Genomic DNA, 16,778 nt, shown 5'->3' on the forward strand with positions numbered 1-16,778 from the left:
CAGCATCACAGAGATCTCTGAATGGAGCCCCTCTGGGAATTGACGCCTCATTACCTCAATAAATTCAGTATGAAATGCAGTCATTCATTTGTAATTGGTACACTATCTTTGATTAAAATAGTTACATCAGAAATGAAGTCATGACAGTTGTGACCTATGTCATGCATACCAAACATGATGAAAGAAAGATAGGATCTAACAAAATTGCAAATAAATGTATTATCAAGTAGGGAAAATTAAAGATGGCAATTTGTGTCATTTAATTAGGAACATAAACATCTCTGTTTTCAACAAACACTATTCAGCTCTCACTCTTGCAAAACTGTACAATAAATCGCCCTATTGGTGCAAAAAGGTACCATGTGCCATCTTAAATTTTCAATGTCACATGGTACCTTTTTGAACCAAAGGGGCGAAATGTAATATAAAACCCTCCTAATATAGAATTTCTTCATGTTCAAACACAATCCCAAGAGCACACTTACTGACAATATCAGTTCCGACACACAGACTTCCTAAATTGGTTTCAGGAAGAGAAGGCTGAATGCTAATGAACAGTCAATGTCAAGAATTGAAAACTCATAGAGAAGCTATGATTTAGGGTGTGTTTAAAATAATACAGTAATCAATATTTGTTTTGGGAACTATAATTCAGCTTTGAAATCCTGTTTCTGAACGAATATAGTATGTGTAATGTACTAATTAACATATTATGTGAATATGATGAGACATCAAACTTGGAAAGGTCATCAGTATTGTGATTTTCTCAAACCACAATGTTCATTTGTTGTGTTGAATGCATTTTTTTGGTAATATTTTATGTATCCTTTAGGTATAATAAGCATTTTCCCATTATTTATTTTTATAAACAGTGACTATTTTATCATTTAAATTCTTTTAAACATTGATAATGCATGCATGAACAAGGGCAAAATGTGTATGCCACGCCCCCAATAGTGCACTGGTATGAACAGTTAATCTTTTTTATAATAATTTGCATTTTAAATCTACTTATTAAGAAGTAAATCCTCCGCTAAATAAAGTTTGTTTGTGGATGGATCAAGAGGCATATTTAAATCCCTTGATATATGGTATAATCATGTTTAAGTGTAGGGTGATAGTTTTTATGCATTGCAATTCTCTTCATTGATATCTATACACCCATGCAGTCTCATTATGAACTAGTGACCTGAAAATCAACTGCAGAGACATCTGTGAGTCATGATCAATGTACCTATGAAGTTTCATGATCCTAGGCTTAAGTGTTATTGAGGTATCATCTGGAAACCACCTGATGGACGGACCGACAGACCGACATGTGCAAAGCAATATACCCCCTCTTCTTCGAAGGGAGGCATAACAAGAAATATCTTTAAAAAAGATATACGGCGTAAATAGTTTAATGAATGAGATCAAGTATAGCTAATGTCTTTTTCTGTGCAGTTCTTAGCTGCATCACACGCAGTACGGGATGTTACGGGGAGTTTTCGCGGCTTATTTTACATTATAACATATTGCTGGTCATAAACCTATAGATACAAAACAGAAAACCAAAAGAAGAATGGAAGTGAAATTTAAACATATGAGTCAACCGGCCACACGAGAAGTATCCGTATTTATAGGCGCGTTCTTCGAACAAACCTGTTTTAGTGGTTTGTCGGGCATTGCTATTTGATTCGATTATTAACAGTATCAATTATCATCGTGCTAATGCTTAAAGTGATATTATGGGCATTTTGCACTGTTGAATTGAGCTGAAAAGAATTAACAGGTCAAAATAGTTAGTTAAAATGTGGTTACTGATTAATTATCTGCAACTCACCTTGCTACCAGTTGTTTATAAAAATATATTTTATATTCGATATTCTTACGTGACCCACCCAGTCCTGTAAGCTGAAATGATTCGTAAAACAATTTCGTGTCTTTGTGTCGTATGAACAAATCTGCACTAAAACTAAATTTAGGTTCAACTCGTAAACGCATGATCAGTTGTCAAACGAAAGTACGGTTGATATTCAAATGCATTATTTTTCTCTTTCTGGTATATTGTTTTAGTATGATGATGCTGCATTAATTAATATAAGTGTATATGAAGTAGAAACATCAAAAATAATCAACGGTTGCGATAGACACCTATAAACTGTTACATGCTCATAATATCACTTTAGTACATTAGGCAATATGGACGAATAATTATTGTTAAATTTATCAACAATAATATTTATCATTGTATTGTTGAAAACACATTAAGAATCTATTATTTACATACCATAATTATATTGCTGAATATCTTCATTTAACATATTTCTGGTCTAAAGAAAATTCCAGGTCACCAAGTTCACGGATAGCGTCTTTATTATATAACGATTATTTTACTGGCCGCCAACTCCGGTGATGACCTGTATATAAACTATGAATGCCCGCGAATTGACCCGATATACCTCGCGGGTTGAAATGCAATGCTTTAAAGTGAGGCCTCGCTTCCATTGCTCTTTATACTTTTACATGTTAACATGTTGACAGGAATAAGGAAGTAAGTACTAAATATGAGAACATAGCCTTTTAAGTATAAACGCTCTTGCGCTGGTAATGCTCTGAAAATAAAAGGTGTACGCACAAACTGTATTGATGTCGAGAATTGAGTGTAACACTGTTCTATCTATTAAGCCTTTTCATTCGAGATAAAATTGTTTCATACAGTAAAACAGTGTTACAAAGACGCGGATATGTTTCCAATGTTCTGGTGGTATACTCAAATCTGCCAATGGAATAAATGAAGTGTATTCATTCGTACCTAGCCGCGGGAAATTTTATTGGAATTTTATTGGACACTTACAAAGGTCAGGCTAAGGTGAAAAGCTGGCTTATGCAGCTTACGCCGAAAAATGAAACTCCAAGTGTGTTTAGAAATCAATAAGGATAATTTAAATGCATAAAAACAATTACCCTACACTAAATTATGTTGTTTTAGGATAATACTGTATATCAAGAGATAAGCAACCATTCATAAACAAACTTTTTTTGTGGGGATATAAATTTAACAAATTTCTTATTTGCATGAATGTCCTTGATTGGTGTATATTGTAAAGAGGCCGCACAAGATTGACTTTACAACTTTCAATACATAAAAAAACTTTACATGGATAAATAATTGCTAACGCGATCATTTAATGTCAGTATCAGTTAATAGTTTATATATAAATATTTGAAGTATGATTATTAAATTAAGAAATTTAGTTGCGTAAGATAATCTATCGATTATGACCAACTCAATAGCTTAAAAAAAATTTTGCAAAACAGAAATGATTAATAGAGTAAATCATTTAATATAGGTCTGTTGGAATGTTAAAGAAATGTTTAAAAGCTGAATAACAGATCTATTAACATATTTCTCTTGACTTTACTTATGGCACAAAATTGACATTCCTTTATGATCAATTGAATCGATAACGCACTTGGATAATTTAAATGGACATGCTATACTTTAAAATGCTTTTTGGTCCAATTATGACTTTTAAAAATTATTCAGTACCACTGCTTCAATAGCTCCTACAATGAAATAACCCAACCCAGTGAATACCTGTAAATTGTAATATATTAATTAGATATAATCGCTCATCAAATCTCTTTGTGTGAGTGTAGTGTCAGGCAATTTGAAAAGATCTACAATCCATTGAATTGGTTTCATATTATACCTGACAAGTCACTCAAACCTTTGACTAGTAAGTTGAAAATAGTTGAAATATGAGAACCATATCTTAAATGTTCAATGTAAAGTCCACTTGTGATCAGCATTTAAAGGGACTTGTTCACATATTTGGGCATGTTTAGGCCACTGAAGGAGGGCGTATATTTGTCACACTGTCCATCTATGCCTGCGTTCTGGTGTGTGCATGTGTGAGTATTCTGTCTGAAATTAATATCATCTCTGTAATGTTTTCATTTCTAGAAGGATTTTTATGTCAGTTCATATTTAATCTTCCCTGACTATCAGAACATGTGTCCCCGAAAACTTCCATGCTCTAGGTTCAAGTGTCTGATTTGTAACATAGACATGCCTGGAAGAATTTTAATATTACTTAATATCTTTCCCAACCTGACCATGTGTCACTCATTAACCCAATGCACCTTGGTGAAAAGTTGCAGTTCAAGGTCAAAGGTCATGAGTATACAGTTCTCCTTTAAAATATTATTTTTATGCCCCCCCCCCTTTGAAGAAGAGGGCGTATATTGTTTTGCACATGTCCGTCCGTATGTCCGTCCACCAGATGGTTTCCGGATGATAACTTAAAACACTTAGGCCTAAGATCATGCAACTTCATAGGTATATTGATCATGACTCGCAGATGACCCCTATTGAATTTGAGGTCACTAGGTCAAAGGTCAAGGTCATGGTGACCCGAAATAGTAAAATGGTTTCCGGATGATAACTCAAGAACGCTTATGCCTAGGATAATGAAACTTCATAGGTACATTGATCATGACTGGCAAATGACCCCTATTGATTTTGAGGTCACTAGGTCTAAGGTCAAGGTCACTGTGACCCGAAATAGTAAAATGGTTTCCGGATGATAACTCAAGAACGCTTATGCCTAGGATTATGAATCTTCATAGGTACATTGATCATGACTGGCAGATGACCCCTATTGATTGTCAGGTCACTCGCAGATGACCCCTATTGATTTTCAGGTCACTAGATCAAAGGTCAAGGTCACAGTAACCCGAAATAGTATAATCCGGATGAAAACTCAAGAACGCTTATGCCTTAAGGATCATGAAACTTCATAGGTAAATTGATCATGATTCGCCGATGACCCCTTTTGATTTTCAGGTCACTAGGTCAAAGGTCAAGGTCATGGTGACTCAACTCAGAAAAATGGTTTCCGGATGATAACTCTAGAATGCTTACGCCTAGGATCATAAAACTAAATAGGTACATTGATCATGCCTGGCAGATGACCCCTATTGACTTTCAGATCACTAGGTCAAAGGTCAAGGTCACAGTGACTTGACACAGTAAAATGGTTTCAGGATGATATCTCAAGAAAGCTTACACCTAGGATAATGAAACTTCATAGGTTTATTGACCATGACTCGCAGATGACCCCTATTGCTTTTCATGTCACTAGGTCAAACGTCAAGGTCACAGTGACAAAAAACGTATTTACACAATGGCTGCCACTACAACTGACAGCCCATATGGGGGGCATGCATGTTTTACAAACACCCCGTGTTTAAGATTTACTTGTGAACTCTTTCTTGTACTCTTATTCTTATCTTGTGCTGCCAGCCCCTCCCCGCCCACCCCGCTCCCACACACCTTCTGGCAATAAATAACAATTATGATGTTGTCGTGCCACATCATAAGTCACACAAACAAAATCTAGAACAAGTAAAAGAAGACATAGCATTTGTGTCAACTGCAAATGAAATCAGCAGAATTAAATGTAAATGTATAATTAAATTAAACATTAATTGCATTCAAAATTGTATTCTCTGAACGTGGAAGGGTCCAGGTTTAATATTTGTCTTAAAATCATATAGAGGTACTTTGCTAAGTTGGTTCAAATTATGGACCGTATAATCAAAACTGGTCACACCCTAGGAATGGCATAATTTATATTGATTCTAAATAGTATATACATGTAACTGTACATAAATTATTCCAAACCACAAGGTAAGGGATTTGATATGTGTTGTTTATCATGATATAGCCATATTTTACCAAGCTTAATCAGATCATGACCATTATGTCAAAACTGGCTGTGCCCAAGGGGTTTATTAAAACTGGTCAAATAAATAACTAACCAAATATTATATACTGATACAACAAGTCACAGCACTTTGATATTTATCATTTCGTTGTCCTCTACACGTTTTGTCCAAATCATGCCCCTTATGCCCCAGTGGTCTCATGATTAATAAAGACTTATGACCTAAACAAGGGCTGTTTGTAAAACATGCATGCCCCCCTATATGGGCTATAAGTTGTAGTAGCAGCCATTGTGTGAATACGTTTTTTGTCACTGTAAACGGTGGTGGTAGTGGTGGTAGTGCCGGTGGTGGTGGAGGAGGAGGAGGAGGAGGAGGAGTTGGAGTAGTAGTAGAAGTAGTAGTAGAAGTAGTTGTAGTAGTAGTAGTAGTAGTAGTAGTAGTAGTAGTAGTAGTAGAAGTAGTAGTAGTGGTAGTAGTAGTAGTAGTAGTAGAGTAGTAGTAGTAGTACAGTAGTAGTAGTAGTAGTAGTAGTAGTAGTTGTAGTAGTAGTAGTAGTAGTAGTAGTAGTAGTAGTAGTAGAAGCAGCAGCAGTAGTAGTAGTAGTAGTTTTAGTAGTAGTAATATGCATAACAAATATGCAGTTAGCCTTACATTTGGTAAAATTTAAATATATTACAAGGGAGGCAAATGCTGTAACAATTACCTCCCCTGTCCTGCTTATATTTATATTAATCAACAAAATTAAACATTAACACAATATTTAATATACAAAATATACAAAAAATCTCATATTCTGATAATATTTTTACTGATCCACTGTATTTTACTAATAGGATGATGTTTCATTGGAATTATGATTATAGATTTAGGATTACAGACCAGTTGCTTCTATAATATTGTTCAGAGTGTGCCCTGTTGGCCGTGTATGCATTCTTGAGTTATCATTTAAAAACCATTTTTTATTTTCAGTTACGGTGACCTTGACCTTTGACCTAGTGACCTGAAAATCAATAGGGGTCATCTGACAGTCATGATCAATGTACCTATGAAGTTTCATGATCCTAGCCAAAAGCATTCTTGAGTTATCATCCGGACACCATTTTACTATTTCGGGTCACCGTGACCTTGACCTTTGACCTAGTGACCTGACAATCAAAAGGGGTCATATGCGAGTCATGATCATTCTACCTATCAAGTTTCATGATCCTAGGAATAAGCGTTCTTCAGTTATCATCCGGAAACTATTTTACTATTTCGGGTCATCGTGACCTTGACCTTTGACCTAGTGACCTCAAAATCAAAAGGGGTCATCTGCGAGTCATGTTCAATCTACCTATCAAGTTTCATGATCCTAGGCCTAAGCGTTCTTGAGTTATCATCTGGAAACTATTTCGGGTCACTGTGACCTTGAGCTTTGACCTAGTGACCTCAAAATCAATAGGGGTCATCTGCGAGTCCTGATCAATCTACCTATCAGGTTTCATGATCTTAGGCCTAAGTGTTCTTGAGTTATCATCCGGAAACCATTTTACTATTTCGGGTCACTGTGACCTTGATCTTTGACCTAGTGACCTGAAAATCAATAGGGTTCATCTGCGAGTCATGATCAATCTACCTATCAAGTTTCATGATCCTAGGCCTAAGCGTTCTTGAGTTATCATCCGGAAACCATTTTACTTTTTCGGGTCACCGTGACCTTGACCTTTGACCTAGTGACCTCAAAATCAATAGGGGTCATCTGCGAGTCATGATCAATCTACCTGTGAAGTTTCATGATCCTAGGCCCAAGCGTTCTTGAGTTATCGTCTGACAACCACCTGGTGGACGGACTGACAGACCGACCGACCGACAGACTCACATGAGCAAAGCAATATACCCCCTCTTCTTCGAAGGGGGGCATAATTAGTAGATTTATTCAAATCATGCATATTCTCAATTTAAAGTATTTGTTAGCACAAAGACAGCATTAGTATTTTACCAATTTTAGCTAAAATGACGCAATTTTCCCAATTTAAAGGGACCCACCCCCATTCCCAAACGGGTGAAAAAAAACATTGAGACAACGACCTAGCATTGAGCGGCACAATCTCACTTGTTTGGCTGAAAGAAAGAACTAACAAGCGCACAAAATAACGGGTGCCATGCTCGGCTACGAAAGCTTGTCAGATTATTTTTTAAGAGGTCACAGTGACCTTGACCTTTGACCTAGTGACCCAAAATGGGTATGGCGAATCTTGGTCATTGGAAGAGTTGTCTTTCTTTGCACGTCTCAAAGGGGAAGCATCACTGAATACAAAATATGTCAAAATAATCTTTATCATATTTTCCTTATAACACACCTCTTTAAGATTAAACAAGCAAATTTGTTGAATTGATATACAATGCCAATTCTATATCCCTTTGCATTGCGGGGGGGGGAGCAATAAACAAGAGCACGGAAAACGGGTGTCAACACTCAGCTGTGGGTGTAGTTTTTAATAACTAAAGGATTTTTAGAATTTTGTTTAATTAGAGGTCACAGTGCCTTTGACCATTGACCAAGTGACCCCAAAATGGATGTGGCGTGTAGAACTCATCAAGGTTCATCTACATATGAAGTGATTTAACTAATGCCTTCTGCAGTTTGTCTCCATGTCATAAACTTTTCATGCACATCCTTCAATAGTTTTATGCAAGCCCTTTTATTCTTTGAAGCATTTTCATGAAATTTGACAAAAAGATCACGGACAAGATTTGCAGAAAGTCAAAGGTTTGTGTCCACTTGTTATATCCTTTAACTATGTAAGGATGGTAATGAAAAGTTTATGTCATGGAGACAATGTGCAGAGGGTCAAAGGTTTGTCCTAGGATATAACAAGTAGACACAAAACTTTGACCTGCTGCACATTGACTCAATGACCTTCGGGTACCGGTCAACTCGTACCTAAGTCAACTCGCACAGTAGTCAACTCGCACGTTTTTTGGTCAACTCGCAGTTGTTTTTGGTCAACTCGAACTTTTTTAAGTAATTTTGCACCCCCAAAAACTATTCAGAAATAGAAATAGGATATATATAAATTATGATCATTAGTTTATAAGTGTAAATCAGTGGGTTTGTTACCATTTTGGTAATGGGCCGGGTACCTTTGAACTGGGAAAATTCATGCATTTTTTACATTTTTTACTTTTTTTTACTATTTTTACTAAAATTGGAAATAAGTATTGTTGCTGTTTTGCTTAAAATGCTTCAAATCGAGAATAGAAATGTTTTCAGTAATATTTTTACTAAAGTTAATAGACATGATGTTTTTTTATTATCTGAATATATGGTTGTCAAAATTAAAGGGACCTTCTGACGTTTTGTTAAATTGGCAAAATTAAAAAAAATGTTTCAGATTCAGAAATTATCGTTGTAGTTATGATATTTGTGAGGAAACAGTTGAGTAATAATAAAAATGCACCATGCTCTAAAACATCCATTACATGCATCTTTTGACGATTTAAAAACCTAAATATTATAAAGTATTTAGAGGGTTATGTTTTTGTCAATATAAAGCATGTGTATGACAAACTTCAACACATGCCAAAATCTGTGAAATGTCCCTTTAACGTTTCTTTTACACTTGTGGTCGGTGTTTTTCAAGGGTAATATGTGTAAGAGGTGTGTTATATACAACGAACATTAATTAAAATTGCCAAACATTATATATATAATCAATAAAAGTTATTTGGTATGTTAATAGATCAGTTTTGCTGTAATGTTTGTCACAACACGGATAATTGTGTAAAAGGTGTTGTATACCGCACAAGATTCAATTTAAGTTAATTTATCTTGAAATTAATTATTTTGGTGTAAATCTTTAAAAAAATATAAGAAGAATACAATTAAGTGTGTGTTTTTTTAATATAGATTTATTTTATTGAACTGAACTCTGAAAGTGTTTTTCATTTGAGTGTTTGCATAAAGTACTCATCTAGAACTCATGAACACGTCAATATTTGGACTAAGGTATGAGTTGACTACCGTGCAAGTTGACCAAAAAATGTTCCAGTTGGCTACCATGCGAGCTGACTTAGGTACGAGTTGACTAAACCTGACCTTCACCTTTTAGCCAAGTTTCATGCAAATGCTTCAAACAGTATCAGGGCCTTTTTTCCTGTTTTTGTGAAGCTGCCTTGGCCCACCCCTCCTCCCCCATCCCACCATTGTGAAAAAAATGAGTGGCAAACTTTTTCAAAATAGTGAAAAAATGATTCGCAAACTTTCTAAACATGTGAAAATTAGAGTCACAAACTTCTTAAAATAGTGAACGTTTGAGCTGTGAACTTCTTGAAATTGTGAAAATTTGAGTTGTGAATTTCCCAAATTTATGGAAAAGGGCTATTTTCACAAAAGGAAAAAAGCCCTGCAGTATAGGAGAACTCAATCAGACACAAACATAGACAGGCTTTTGACCTTGAAGTGAGACTTTGAACTTAACCTTGCTTGACAGACTTATCCCTTTTGTTTTCTTCATGACTTTAACAATTGATGCAAGTTTCTTGAACATGAAAAGGTATAAGAACAACATCACGGACAAAAAAGTGTTGCAGACTCAAAAGTGTTACGAAAAGATTGAGGAAATTACTATAATACCATGTCTCGCTTTGCGGTCCCGGATTAGAAATAGTTTCAAAATAACTGGTTCAAGTCTGGAGTGACTGCTCGCAGATTTATATTTGGCATTATGATTTCACATTGAATTGAATACATCATCCCTCTTTTGGCAATTATTGATTCTTTTTTACTATTTATTATACACTACTAATAAAACGCTACCGGATATATTGTTTTATATAATTTCAACAGGAAATTGTTATATCAGCCAATGTTTGGTAATATTACTTGGAATCAACACTTAGATTTTCAATTTTTGGTACAATATAATCAGATTCAACAAAACCAACAATTTGATACAAAGATGTCATATATTTTTGACAGAAAAATTTACAAACACAGCAAAACACATATTTTATAAGTATTAAGCGCAAGTCCTCATGACGTCATTATTAGGTAGTCAAACATCAAAAATCATATTCATTCCCGCTAAAAATGCTGCAGCATTTCAGCGATAATGTCATTATTTCTTTCAAAATGGAGACTAAGTTATGGTGAACCGAAAAACAGATAACTGCCTGATCGTATTGTAATATAATAGGCTTGGTGAGAATAAACTTAAGGTTTGGCAAGCTTCACCATTATTTTATTCTAAGCCTCGCCTGATGTCATACAAAACAAACAGAGAGTAACTTGTTTTTCTCTACCAACTCGGGGTTTGGTACACAATTATTATTAGCAAAGCAAAGCGCAACATGATGGAAAACAATCATACAAGCTGTAAAACAATAACAACGCATTTCAAAGTTGTTTTAATGTGAAAACTATTTATTAATGACAAAATATCCGCTAGTATTATTTATCCATAAGTATTTCCTTGACTTAAATATATCAGAGCCACTTAAAGAGGAAAAAATGAACCAATCAACACATTGTTACAAATCTAATATATCACATTCAAAAATAGCATGCATAATAACATTATTTAAAGAAAAAAATAAGTATGTACACTTCAAATTCATTCTTGAATTGTAACATAACACTATTACACAAACAGCTATTGTCATTTATTTCGACTTATTACTACACATCAAATATATGTGTAACATAGCACTTAATGACTAACAGCTATAGTAATTTATGTCACTTTGTAGTAATTTATATCACTTATCATTACACATCAGAAACAAGAATGATAAGCTATTTCACTTTGTACACCAGGATCTTGTTGCTCATCATTCCCACAATAATGGAGTCAGTGTTGCTGTTGAAGCAGACTGACCATAGCCCAATCATCTCCAGAGTGGCCAGCTTCCTATTGCCCTTACTGTCAATCTGTAGGATAGTATTGGACTTCACTCCACATACAAGCACCTGGCCTGCAGGTGTCACATGTACACAAGTTGGCCATAGCAATTCAGGGTCTGCGAAGATGGAAAGAACTGATCCATCCCTGGCCAGGGTGAGGACCTTGTCCTGATTGTTGTTTGAGATATACAACTTGTCACCTGTCGGGCTCACTGCACAACCCCATACTGCAAAACAGAATACATGATTATAATCTTTTGCCATAATTATGAGTGAAATCAGACAAGCATAGTGCATACATGTATGTGTAAAAAATCATGAATTAAGTTGCGTTTGTTACTTTCACTTAAGGACAATAATGTAGAAAAAGAAACAATAATGAAACTTTCCTGTCTAGTAATTTTTCACATATTACAAAAGCAACCTCTTAAAATTATCATCACATACATTAAGTATTGTTTTTTAATTCTTGTTTGTTGTTTGCATCAATAAAAGACAAATTTAAGTTTATAATCATAAGTATATAATATAAAGAAACAGGCTTAATTACATGCCATATTACACCATGTTTATTTGATATCAACGAAATATAAAGAACAGGTCAAAAACTATTCTTTTCACAGCCGTGCACTTTTTTTTCATAGACCTGTCATGGAGTGACATTCAATATATATAAATAACTATTTGTATGAGTAATACTGCAGAATTTGAAGGGTCTTGCTGCTATAATGATATGTTCTTGATCATAGAGATGAATCCAATATGATTCTTACCTGTCCATTTATCGGACTTATTCTTGTGAAGTTTGCTGACTAGTTTACCATCCAGGGAGTAGTTGTATAGTTCAGTACCAGAGGTTACATACAGGTCTCCCTGGTGGAAGGCGATCCCAACACAGTCATGTTGAAACTCGAGCTTTCTGTCTTTCACCAGCTGGTTGTTGTTGACTTTGATAAACTGGACCTCTGAACCAAAAGTAGTAACACCAACCTCACTGGGTGTGATCTGACACATGCAACGTGGCTGAGCAGATACACTACAGTGACTCACAACCTGGTACTGCTTGTTCAACAGCTTGACTTTCTTATTATCGCTGTCTAAAACAAGGACTTGTCCACTAGGGAGAACACATATGTCTATAATACCGCAAGTAAAATCGCCCTGTACGCGTACATCATACTCAGACTTTCCATCAATCCTTATGATTTGGTCTGCATTTCCCACTGCAATCAATGACTGGGCAAAGTGTTCAACTTTCCCAAGACCGGACAACTGGGAAAGGTACTGCATTATTTCACCATTAGGATGGAAAGTTATGGAAAATTTTAGTTGAGCAAAGTTCTTCTTTTGATAGTTTTCAAACTGCTCTATTTTGTCCTTGCATTTAATGCTGGCTATAAAAGATAGTTCTTGCTTGCTTTTATCGCTTATGTCCTGAATAGCGTCTCTAAGTTGTTTTAATTCATTTCCAAGAGTGGAACATTTGTCAACATCACTTTTAAGAGAGGCTTGCAGTTTTGTTAGTGTATCTTTCATTTCCTGCAGAGTTTTCTGTTCAAGCATGTCTAAGGCTGCAAGTATTTTTTGCCGAGTTTCCTGTATCTTATGTAACTGCTCATCATATGAACTTTGCACAGACTGAATGCTAGCCTCCTGATTTTTTTGAAGTTTCGTCAGTTCTGCCAGAGTAGTTTGGATAGTAACTAATACTTGTTTGAGGTCTGTAGAGTTATTTTTACCCATGTCAGTTAAAAGCATCACCATTTTGCATTGCCTGTAAGAAAACATTTTATCTTTATTAAAACCAATAACTAATACATGATGCATAAGTACTTATTTTGTACAGATTGTACATTTATGCCTAAAGTGGACTCTCCCATCCTTCTAAATTGGATCAATTTATTTCCAAAATAAGTGATGTCTAGTATATTTATATCTATATTTAGAATGTTTCTTACAGAAATTCCTTTAAGCAAACAGCGCAGACCCTGATGAGACGCCACGGTGTCTCATCGGGTCTACGCTGTTTTCCGAGGCCTTTTTTCTAGATGCTCGGCATAAATTGGTTAAAACAATACACTTTTTGTCTTAAAAGTTTTTAAAACAAATATCATTCAAATACTGTTGATTATGGAAAGCACAAGTATTGCAGCACAGCTTGCTATGGTCTTTGCAGAAACTTGCAAGGTTTTCTTCTTTGTGAATATCGCATTTAAGAAGAAAATCTTCCACCTTCTTGACCACTGGCCATTTCTTCATATCACCCCTTCCATGAGGGGAATGTTTGGTAAACAACTGGCTGTGCATGTGAATACATTTTCGGCAGAAAAACTTCACACAAGAATCACAATAGTAATCAGCAGATTGTTCCAATTTCTTGTCTTCGCACGCCGAACACAAAAAGTCTTCGACCCAGTCTTTTCCTTTTTCAATGGTGGAATCCGAAAAGGTCGCCATTTCGTTGAACACTGAAGCTTTTTATCTCAAGATCTTTTATTAAACTTAAATAATAAGGTATCCTAAGGCTCATTGATTACTAAACTAATCAAAACACCAATCTAGCTAATGTCCAGGTCTATCAACACGTAATTTCCAGCTTAATAGAGTTAAAAATCATAAATTTGAAGTTTGTTTTGCCCTGTTTAATCTCAAGCAATCTCAATCTCAATCTCAATCTCAAAGTAACTCCTGTAACCAGTCATGTGACATGTAGCGTTAACATTAAACCATATTAGCCCATGGAGCTTTAACAAATAGTTTATGTGTACACACAAAGAGGAAGTATCGCAACTCAATGAATGTGTATTATCAATAAAGCACCCAGTGTAACTTAATAACATGGGTATAAACAAGAATCATTTATCTGTGAACTTCTTAAATTTTTCAAAAGATTATGTTTGAATATTGTCTGTAAAAATCTGAGAAAAATTAATTGGTTTGCAATAGAAATAATTAGCTATGTAAAAATTACAAACAAGAGGGCCTTGGGCCCTAAGGTGCTAACCTGAGAGGCAAATGAATTAAACTATTCTGAAAAGGTGGACAGGTGGACGTCAGCAAAATAAGCATTGAGTCAAAATGATGCAGTCCTTTTCAAAACTGAATACATGTATTATATATTTCATGATTGTTTCAAGTTGGATTTATTTATATGTTATGTGGTTAAACAAAGTTCACTTTTCTTTGCGTTATCAGGTTAAACAAAGTTCACTTTTCTATTGAAATAAGGCCGTCCAAGAGACAGTTATATTCCCCTCTGCCACTCTTCTGACCTTCAGGTTGTCTTCTGGATCTTTAAGTTTAAGTGATTTATTTAATGACTTCTGCACATTGTCTCCATGACTTTAACATTTCATAAACATCCGTCAATGGTTTTAGGATGTAACGAGAGGACACAAACCTATGACCTTCTGCAAATCTTTTCAATGACTTTTTAGCCGAATTTCATGACAATGCTTAAAAGAATAAAGAGACCTGGATAAAACGATTGAAGGATGTGTATGAAAAGGTTATGTCATGGAGACAATGTGCAGATGATCAGGTTTGTGTCCACCCCGTATCTGCTAGGATATAACAAGTGGATGGTCATGCGGGGCGTCCCAGGGTTGGTAATGGGGCCATGCATAGCTGAGATAGACCGTATTGTCATAAGAGAGGTTCAGTATCAATTAGAAGTGTATCGGTGTAGAAATGAAAAATTATAGTAAAAGGCAATTTTGGGTGGGCGTGGCCAATGTGGCCTGGGCGCCCCAGGGTTGGTAATGGGGCCATGCATAGTTGAGATTGACTGTTTTGTAATAATTGAGGTTCAGTATCAATTTGAAGTGAATCGGTGTAGAAATAAAGAAATTATATTAAAAGGCAATTTTGGGTGGGCGTGGCCTATGTGGGCGGGGCGCCCCAAGGTTGGTAATACCCATGCATAGATGAGATTAACGGATTTGTCTCATGAGAGGTTCAGTATCAATTTGAAGTGAATCCGTGTAGAAATGAAGAAGTTATTGTAAAATAACATAAAAAATTGAGTGAAAATCAAATCTCTGACACGGCCCCGCCCCAACCCCCATAACTTTTGACCCAGGGGTCAGATCAAAATTCCGTCACTGTCACCGTCGCACATATGTTCATAGCTACCATGTATGTAAGTTTCAAGGTTCTAGTGCTAAGAGTGTAGGAGGAGCAGGTGGCCAGGACGGACGGACAGACGCACATCACCACAATATCCCCACTTATTCTCCGGAAAACGTGGGGATAATAACCATAGCTTATATGCTATATTAAATCAAATTACGTTAGAAAAGAAATAAAATGCATCGCAAAAAGTATGCGTTGTCGGCAGGATTCGAACCTGCACGGGAAAATCCCAAAAGATTTCAAGTCTATCGCCTTAACCACTCGGCCACTGCCACTTTACACTGGCTCTTCAATCTTCAAAAAAATCGCGGGAAATCATTATGGGTGCGCTACCTTAAAATTTGCAATTTTACAAGAATACACGTAACAATTCAGTTTTTACTGCAAATAATGCATTACTAAAAAGTGGCAGGTGGAAAACAACTTATATATGCTCAAGAACTTTAAGTGTTCTAGTTTGTCATGTTTTTTTTTATCAAAATGTATTCGTTGTTTTCAAAACCTATTGCAATACCAGTAAACAGTAGTGCAGAAAATAGATATCATGGTTCGCATACGTACACAGAATTAATTTGCAATTTTAAACTGAAAAAAAAAGATAAGTAACATTAAAGTTATTTCTATTTTAGTATCATTTCAATAGGTTTAACATATCTTCAATTGAGCTTGCATGACGATAAAGTTGAACGGAATTCACTGGGGAGGGATATCATGCTTAGTCTATTTGAGGCGTATCAACCCTCACCAAGATCATTTCTTTGTTTTATCAATGACAGGACAGGAACAAAGAAACACTGATTGTTTTTTATGATATACCTATTGCAAAACAATGTGCTTATACGCTTATGGCTGCCTTTTGTATGCTGACATTTCTTTTTAATTTGAATTTCAAACAACAAAGTCATTTAAAGTGACAAACCAGTACCTTCAATGAATATGAAAAGCTATACTTGTTAAACAATAGATAATATTGTGAACCAATAATGCATTGATAATTAAGATAGACAATATAATTTCATGTGTTAAGCTATTGAGAGGAAACAAT

At 35.4% G+C, this 16,778-nt stretch overlaps 2 protein-coding genes and 1 non-coding gene across 3 annotated transcripts in view; all 3 read right to left on the minus strand.

The window, feature by feature from the left end:
- Positions 1–16,778, minus strand: part of LOC127861196 (protein timeless homolog) — a 131,404-nt gene that overhangs the window by 6,069 nt on the left and 108,557 nt on the right. The gene's annotated exons all lie outside the window — the stretch shown is intronic.
- Positions 10,045–16,778, minus strand: part of LOC127861185 (uncharacterized) — a 300,757-nt gene continuing 294,023 nt past the window's right edge. The window contains exon 5 of the transcript XR_008040103.1: positions 10,045–10,150. The gene's annotated coding sequence lies outside the window, so the exon portion shown is untranslated. The remainder of the gene's footprint in view (positions 10,151–16,778) is intronic.
- On the minus strand, positions 15,927–16,005 carry Trnas-uga (transfer RNA serine (anticodon UGA)). The gene has a single exon. It is a non-coding gene; the product is annotated as a tRNA-Ser (tRNA).

This window comes from Dreissena polymorpha, chromosome 15 (assembly GCF_020536995.1).
Source record: "Dreissena polymorpha isolate Duluth1 chromosome 15, UMN_Dpol_1.0, whole genome shotgun sequence".
Classification (NCBI taxonomy): Eukaryota; Metazoa; Mollusca; class Bivalvia; order Myida; family Dreissenidae; genus Dreissena; species Dreissena polymorpha.